Here is an 8,708-nt window from a genome sequence, read left to right as displayed (position 1 = left end):
AGATCATCCCAGACCATGGAGTAGTTACCTTCCTGTAGGAGAGAAGACTTTAAACAAGCACTTATTGAGCATTTATGTGGAGTTCAATGAAGTTGAGTGAGACATGCCTCCATCCTAGTGGTGCAATTGCTGAATGGTTTGGAAATTTCAAACCATGTCCAGTTGCACAGACATAGCTGTGAATACAGATTGGACATGGCTGCTGAGTCACAACAGGGAGATGGGACAGGTCTGCTTGCCCAAAGCTTTTCAGCAAATTCTATTGCCTGTTGTGCAATCTGCTTCTCTTCATTTCACAAAAGTACATTTTAGTTTTAAATTATTAAACTTGTTTAGAGTTCTGTGTAATCTTCCATTTGTTTGAAGAAACAAAATTACCAGCATATAATGTAAATTAAACCTACTGAGTCTTAGTAGGGGTTGGGGCTCAAACACAATTTACATTGCAATGAGAGTGGATTTAGTATTTGAGAGACTCAAATATATAGGACTACATATGCATTACTACCTTCTTCCCTGGTTAACAGACACTAATCTAACCAATATTCTAATCCATTAGGTTTATTCATGAAAGAATAAAAATGCTGATTCCATGGACCAAGCTATAAACAATTCTGCTTTGTGATCATGGGGTCACAAGTCCTTTTAGAGCAAAGGATCTCCCATGAAGGCATCCGGGATTAGGAATTCTAAGAACCATATTCTGATTTTCAACGACAAGAAGCTTGAGCTTTGAAAAGATATTGGACAAACCACTCCTAAAATGTAGAACACTTGGTGCTAACGTTGTATCTGGTTCCTAGCTAGCCTTCAAGGAATATTTATTGAGTGAATGGTTGAATGAATGAATATGCCTCCATGGACTTCCATCAACATTCTGCCAACTAACCAAGGGTAATAAAGCAAAATGACATCTTTCTCAACTGAAATTGATTTTATAGTTTATCAGAAACCTAATGTGAATTTCTTTATTTTGACTTCAAAGCTAGATTTTAAAGGTAGGTTGCTTTATGTTGTACCTGTCTTCTAATGTGGAGAGAAAAATATCTAACAATCTCTTTCTCCACTTAAAGTGTTAAGGATTTCATTTATTACTTAATCCATGACCGTGGAAATCCAAGCAGGTCCAATCTCTAGGATCCAGTCCATAGCACTCCTGCAAAATTTAATGCAAAGGAATGTAGCGTTTCTGGTATGGGCATCAGAACAAACCGAGAATAATTTTAAAGCAAAATAAGCAAACAAGCAAGCAAAAAATCAAGCTGATATACAGGAAAATGTGAATTGACAAACATATTACCTTAGAAAAAAGCACGGATTGACAACCGCCTCTGAGGTACCTACCCCCCTTTTTTTCACTTGTGTAGCTGGAAGAGAATTTGATGGAAAGTGGATTGAGATCCATGATATGCAGATACTTTTCACAGTGGCAAAAGCAAAGAAACATTGGTCAGCATAATTCAAAAACAGGTGTGACTCTTCCCTCGTCTTCCACCTCACCCTGAATTATTACTTTCTGCTCTCTTCTCTTTCTTCCTGCTCCTTGCTTATTGTCTCTTTTTAAAGTTCTTATTGTCTCGATTGCTGATTCTTCTCCTTTGTTACTTTAGAGTCATTTTTTCCTCCTTCCCTTTGCCTTGGAAATAAGAAAGAGCATGTAAAGCCTTTGCAAAGTGTGTTTTGTGTTCTTGTTGAAATACATTTATTTTATTTGTGGCTACATCTTATCTAGGTTACTTCTAAATTCAAAGTAGAGGTACAGCCTTCCCTCTGAGGACCTATAGCCAACTCAGCTCATGGCAGTTAAAAGTATTTCTGGATGAGAGTCTCTGCCTGAAAAATCTGGTTCTCTGTGTTTTGCCACTTAATATTAAATAATCCTGATGGATGTTCTGAACTTGTTTCTCTGACTCTTGCCTAGATTCTGAGGCTATTGTCCCAGCTATTTGCACGCTCTTTGAGCAGCATATCGGGACTCTGGATCTCTTTTTTAATGCTGATTTTCTAGACTCATTTGTTACTTCAAGCCCTGACTGCCCATTTGGCCTTGGATATATTGCTAATTCTAATCTCAAAACCAGGGTTTTCTCCTACTTTGTTTCTAAAATTGAGAATGGAATTGAGAGCAACATGATACAATAGAAAAAATCATTTGGATTCCATTCAAGAGAACTGGGGTTTGAATACTATCTTTCCAGTTATCAATTTTTGACACTGAAAGAGTCACTTAATTTCTCTAACTCCTGGATTCCTCAACCTCAACATAGTGCCAGTAATAAATACTGGATTCCTTATTTGGGAGGGACCACCTAGTTTCTGATTTCATGCCAATAAATCTTTCTTTCTCCCACCCTAATTATTGTTCCTCCTCAAGAGGTCAGATTACTAATCTGAATGGTCATATTCTATGACAATGATTAGGCCACACTTATGCCTGTGCAGGGTCACTATCTGTTGACAGATGACACATGTGTGTGTTTCTTTTCTGCTGCTTTCCTTCTGTACCTTTTGTCTGCCTACTTTAGTACCAGGAGCCCTGTAGCCTGGCCACACATGCATCTCTTCTCTTTCTCCTCTATGTGCTGTATAGTATTCCTACCCTTAGTCTTGGCAAGAGTTTGGTGGTTGGTGGGAAGATGAAGCCGTCATTGACCTGGACCTAAGTTATGAGTTCCAATTTCGTTTTAAGATAGAAGCCTGTACTGGTCTACTGGGCACTGTGTGGTATACTGTTTCCCATTGTTTTTGTTTCTTGGGTGTATTGCCTCCCGTAGGACCTCAACCTCTTCCCATAAAGTCTTAGAGGAAGCTACATACAAGAAATAAAAAGAATGAGTTTCTAACCTAAGACTGTACTGGAGACTCAAACCGCACCTTAATCCTTAATAACTTCCCACAAGTTTTTGTGAAGACTTAAAGAGGGAGTATATGCAAAAGCCCCTGGTGTGGTCCACAATAGATGCTTAAGCAATGTGAGGATCCCTGTCTGGAACCTAGCCTTGAATACCAGAGTCTTGTTACTAGAGGCAGTCATGTGCAAGCAGCATCAGATTGCCTGAGAGCTTATGAGAAAATCAGAACCTTGGGTTGTACCCCAAACTACTGATCTTCATTTTAACAAGATTCCCAGGTAATTACTAGGCACATTACAATCTGAGAAGCATTGCTGTAGAGTATATGTGTCCCTCTTGCTGCCCTTCCTGCTCCAGCATCCTGTTTCCCTCTCACTGCCAAGCTGCCTATAGCTTGGATTGCCTCTAGGACTGGGGAGCATGTTGCTACAAATGGCGTGCTTTCCAGATACTTCTGTTGATAAAGTTTGAAGAGAAGCTTGCAGTTGTGAACTTATTTTTTCCTAAAGGAAATGTGAACTAGCATATGTTGAAGAAACCAATAGAAAGGAAGCACAGGCAGATACAGAAGTCGAGCTCATCTGAGTGTGGTTTGAGACAGGTGCGGAGACAAATCCCCAAGTACAGAGAGGGCTTGCCTTTTTAATGAGCTAGCGAGTGATGGATGACTCTCCAGAGGATCCTTTGCTTCCAAGAGGGAAAAAAGTGTAATTGAACTTATAGATCATTCTTTCTACTCTACAGAAATGTGTGTATGAGCTCGGAAGGGTAGAAGCTCTATTCAAGTTCCTAGTGAGCTGGGCCAACCTCTGAGTGAGTGGGGTTATAGATTGTTGACTTGTACCTTCTTATTAATATTCATTAGATCTGGATATTATCGAATCAATGGTGGTTCATTTTTAAATTTCTGTATCTTTTACCTGTAATTTCATGTTGTTTAAGTATTTTCTTAAGATTTTCTGTCTTTCTCTATTCTCTTCCTTTTCAGATTTTTCCCTTTCTTTGTACTAAGTTGTCATAATGAGTTATCTGAAGAGCATTTTTCTAAACATTAAACGTTACATATAAAGACTATTGAATAAAATGAAATCTCATGTAAGATAGAAATTTAGAAAGAGATCAGTGATTGGCAGAGGCTGGAGGAGGGGGTTGATTACAAAGGGGCCTGAGAGAATTGGGATGGGGAGGTGATAGAACTGTTCCATGTCTTGATTATGGTGGTGGTTACCTGAATGTATGCATTTGTCAAAACCCATAGAACTGCACACTTAAAAAGGGTGAATTTTAAAATATGTAAATTATGATTCAATAAGAAAGAGAGGGAAGTTCCGATCAGAAAACAAATTAAAATAATTACACTGAGTTCCATAGAAACACGGGTGAATGTAGAGGGCGTGGTAGTAGGGGTATATGTTACTTTTTTAGAGGTAGTGTGCTGTAGTGGTTAAGAACATAGCCGTTAGAGCCAGAGGGCCTGAGTTCACCCCGTAAATTACAAAATTCTGTGTTGCCTCAGTTTCCTAATCTGTCAATTGAGATAAAAGCAGCAACTACGTCAAGGGGCTATTGTTAGGATTAAACAAGACAACGACAAAACAGAAGAATGCGCACTGAAAATGTAAGGCTTTGCAAAAGGAGAGTCTCTGATGTTTTCTTTTCTCTCACCTCACACTTGGTGAGGTCATCCTCGTCTCCGCTGAAAAATAGTCTTCATCACAAAACCCCCACACGTAACTCTGCCCAGCCTGCCATGTCAGGCAGCCACTGCTGAGTAAACGCTCTGGAATAAACCTCAGAGAGAGAATAAATCACCTCTCATGCCATGCTCCCTCCAGGTGAGGACTGAGGTCATTGCAAGAGGCATAACAAACAGTCGACATAATGTGCCAAACTAATAGATTCTATAAGGAAAACTAAATGGAAAATTTTTCTTGAGAGCTAGGCACCTCTGGCTGAAGAGATAGTCGAGCCAGTGTTATTACAGATGTAGTTAAATCAATAATACTTTTTCATTCATTTCTTTTTCATTTCACAAAAATGCCTATTTTAACCAGCAAAGAGGTTATTGAGGGCAATTTTTCATGCTCACATGGATTATATTCTGGGACACATCACTCTTCTATATAGCCCCATTTCTGCTTTTTTTTCTCTCAGAAATGTATTCAATTCTCTTCCAGCAGCGTGAATTCATCTGGAAAGCTATGACAATCAATTAAGTAAATGAGAAAATAGAATGCTTATAATTATGATAAGTTACTGTATACGAAACTCACCCTCTTAGGTCTAATACCCACCCATCTTTAAGCAATATATTAATTGGCTTTGGGTAATTGTTACAATTAGAACCTAGCTTTTATAATTTTTAAAAATCGCTCTGAGAGAGAAAAAAGAAGTATTTAAAAAATATATGCAGCCGTTGGTTTTTAACGTAATTCATTATCACGACTACATTGTCATTTCCTTGGCTGCATGGGGACAATTCCAGTATGCTTTATTGATGTGACTTCTCATTTACAACTGGAGGAATTTTGTATATAGCACCTTTTTCAGATGTTTCCCTGTTTCTATAAGTCAGAGGTTGGCAAAATTTTCCTGTAGAGGACCAGATAATAAATACTTTAAACTTTGCAGGTCAAGAAGCAAGGTTGAAAATATGAAAGTACTTGTATAACAAGAAACACATTTCCACAGTTTCTGTGTTGATGGAATTCAAAATATAATAAAATAAGAATTGAGTACTTTTTTTTTTTTTTTTTACAATACACATCTACTAATGAGAGAGTGGAATTCTTACTGTTAGGATAACATTTTGCTTCATTGGGGTTCAATGTTAGCATGCCCTACCATGAAGTCATTGCAAGTATTCATCCTGAAGCCATTCTTAGCTCCTGGGCAGCAGGCTAGATGTGGTTTACAGAGTGTAGTTTGCCAACTCCTGCTCTTGATCAGTGTTCTCTCTAGTGTGCATCAGAAGCACCCAAAGGATTGGTTAAAATAGATTGCTGAGCCACACCTCCAAGTTTCTGGTGGGGCTCAAGAATTTGCATATCTAACAAGTTCCCACATGACGCTGATGCTCCTGGTTTGGGGACACACTTTTAGAACATTGCTCTTGATGTTGGTCCTTTTAAGAAGTCACATTGAATACGAATCCATATGTTTTATATTTTCATCATTTACTCACATATTCAGCTTACCTGATAGACTTTACCTTTTAGAATTCCTAAGTAAAGTGGTAGTAATTCCAAAGTTAAATTTCCATTAAAAAGTGAAGACCAATTTAGCTAGAGCAGGATTGATAAGAAAATGAACTTTTGTCTATTAAATAGCTATCAGTTTCTTGCTTACAAACTCAGGCGTCAGCCATCAGCATCTACTTGTCTGCTGTAAAGAATGCCTGAACAGGGGACTGGCCCCGTGGCGTAGTGGTTAAGTGTGTGCGCTCCGCTTCTGGCGGCCTGGGGTTTGGATCTCATGTGCACTGATGCACCCCTTGTCAGGCCATGCTGTGGCGGCGTCCCGCAAAAAGTAGAGGAAGATCAGCACGGATGTTAGCTCAGGGCCAGTCTTCTTTAGCAAAAAAAAAGAGGAGGATTGGCATGGATGGTAGCTCAGGGCTGATCTTCCTCACACACACACACACACACAAAAAGAATGCCTGAACAGCATTCTTCCAATCCGATCAAACTTTTAAAATAGTATGCAATATTCCAAAGGATATATGAAGGTGAAACATAAAAATGACAGTTTTGCCTTAGATTTAACATGTCTTAATTCACCAAGCATGTTATCAATATAATGCCCCCTGGACTGGAATTTGTTGGCATGTTTAACCCATAGAATTTAACACAGAGACTTTCCTGAGGCTGCCAAGGGGTCAGGGAGATACCTCTTTCCTAAATCCTGGAGGACCCCATGGTCTACCAGGCCAAATCATCTCTAAGGTGACTGTTAAGTCATGTTGGGCTCTCGTAGATGAGCTCTGAATGTTTGCACTATTACCTATGTTGGGGTTGTGGAGAAGGTTAATGACAAACGACAGGGCATTGGCTCATTTTAATGATCACATCTCGCCAAAGAGATTCTTTCAGAAAAGAAGCAAAGTGGAAAATACATTCTCCTTCTGTTTATTTGTCCCAATGGTTTAAAAAATCAGCTTTATGGAACTATAATCTTCCTCATGACAGATGGGCTTATACATCAGCATCGTTTCAATCAACAGTTTACATTTCAAGAGGAAGGCGAAGAAACTGACATCTTCAGCATCTGCTTGTCATTTTTCAGTTTTATAACATTGATACAAAAAATAGTATTCTGATTAGCAGCTTGACTGGCAGCCCGTGTAACCCTAAATGGCACCACAAACCTGGAGAATGCACGTTTACAGACAATTACGTTTGGCGAAATAGTATGTACAATTTTGACAAATAAATACATAAATACAATCATTCATATATCACGATATACCTAAATGTCAATTATCATCAACAAGCATTTCTGGTAAATTACTTCTTCTTTCATTCACAAGTTATCTTGTTGCTTATAAAAACTATTTTCACCTTTACAGAAGAAATGACATAATCAATTCCCCCACTAAACCCACATATTAGGAAAGGTAGAAAATGAATCCCAGATGTTTTACATAAATATTCCATTGTCTTTTGATAGTAGAGATTTGATTGAAAAACTCCTTCCTTGGCTTCTCTGTAAAGAGTTTGTTTTCCTCATATCATGTCACTCGAAGGGGTTTTGTTCTTCTGAATTTAATCCAAATCGAAAATGATCTTCATTTTTTGATTCTAGTTATCTAAAAATACAATATGATATATTGAAACTGGCATTTGCTCCAATATAAGAAGACACAAAGCCACACAAACTAGCCACCAAAGGTAAAACTTTTCTTTCCAAAAATGAATTTAAAAAAGAAATTTTAATAATACAGACACTGATTGTTGATTTCTTTTGTTATTCAACGCATAATGAACAAAACAGGTTGGAGGACAGTCAGAAAGTTTTGTAAAAATTGTCTGAATGACTCCTGGTACAATATTGTCTGAACCATTATTTTATGTCAGAGAAATGATAAAAATAAAAAAAAACCAGCTTAAGAAATAATTGAAACCATAGTCTGGCCAGTGTCGTAAAATTAACAAAAGTAGAAAATTAGAGCTTTTTCTTCATCACTTGAGTTAAACATCTTTTGAACATTCAAAAAACGAAGGGCAAACATGCTGTAGGCTATTGAAACACTGGACGAATGGCCTTGCCTCACCAAGCTCCATGCAGAAGAAAATGTCCCATAGCAAGCAGATTCTAGCTACACATACAGTCAGGGAGAAGAAAAAAAAAATGCCTTTAAAATATATACATGTAGTTTTTGATGTATATTTACATGTTTGTCACATGGGTACTACCTAGCATAAAAAAGTTAGGAAATAGTTCTTTAAGACGTATGATTCTCTGATTTTTGCTCCTTTTTAAGATTAGGGCTCTATTTGTAATGTACACACACACACACACACACACATATAAAACAATTCATAGATGTACATATATGATGTTTATAATGTGCAATTCCTTGACACTGAAGGTGGCTTGACTGAGCATAAGGTAGATGCAACATAGTGGTATGAGACAAAAGCTGGATGCGGCTGGATGGTTGAAAGGTGAACCAAATACAAAGTCATGAGACTTTTCCAGTGAACAGAACTCATAGCAGTTGAGCGTTGGCGGGTGGAAAGTCGCTCACCTTGTGCTGATCCATCTCTCCCCAGGCTACTTAATGCTGTTTTCTAATCAAACTCAGCCATCCTGCTGACTGTAAGATGAAGCTATACTAAAGGATGGGGAGGCATG

The sequence above is a fragment of the Ceratotherium simum genome, chromosome 9 (assembly GCF_057802395.1).
Source record: "Ceratotherium simum simum isolate JZ-2026a chromosome 9, ASM5780239v1, whole genome shotgun sequence".
Taxonomy (NCBI): Eukaryota; Metazoa; Chordata; class Mammalia; order Perissodactyla; family Rhinocerotidae; genus Ceratotherium; species Ceratotherium simum.
The sequence above is the reverse complement of the archived record's forward strand: the minus strand, read 5'-3'. Positions refer to the sequence as shown.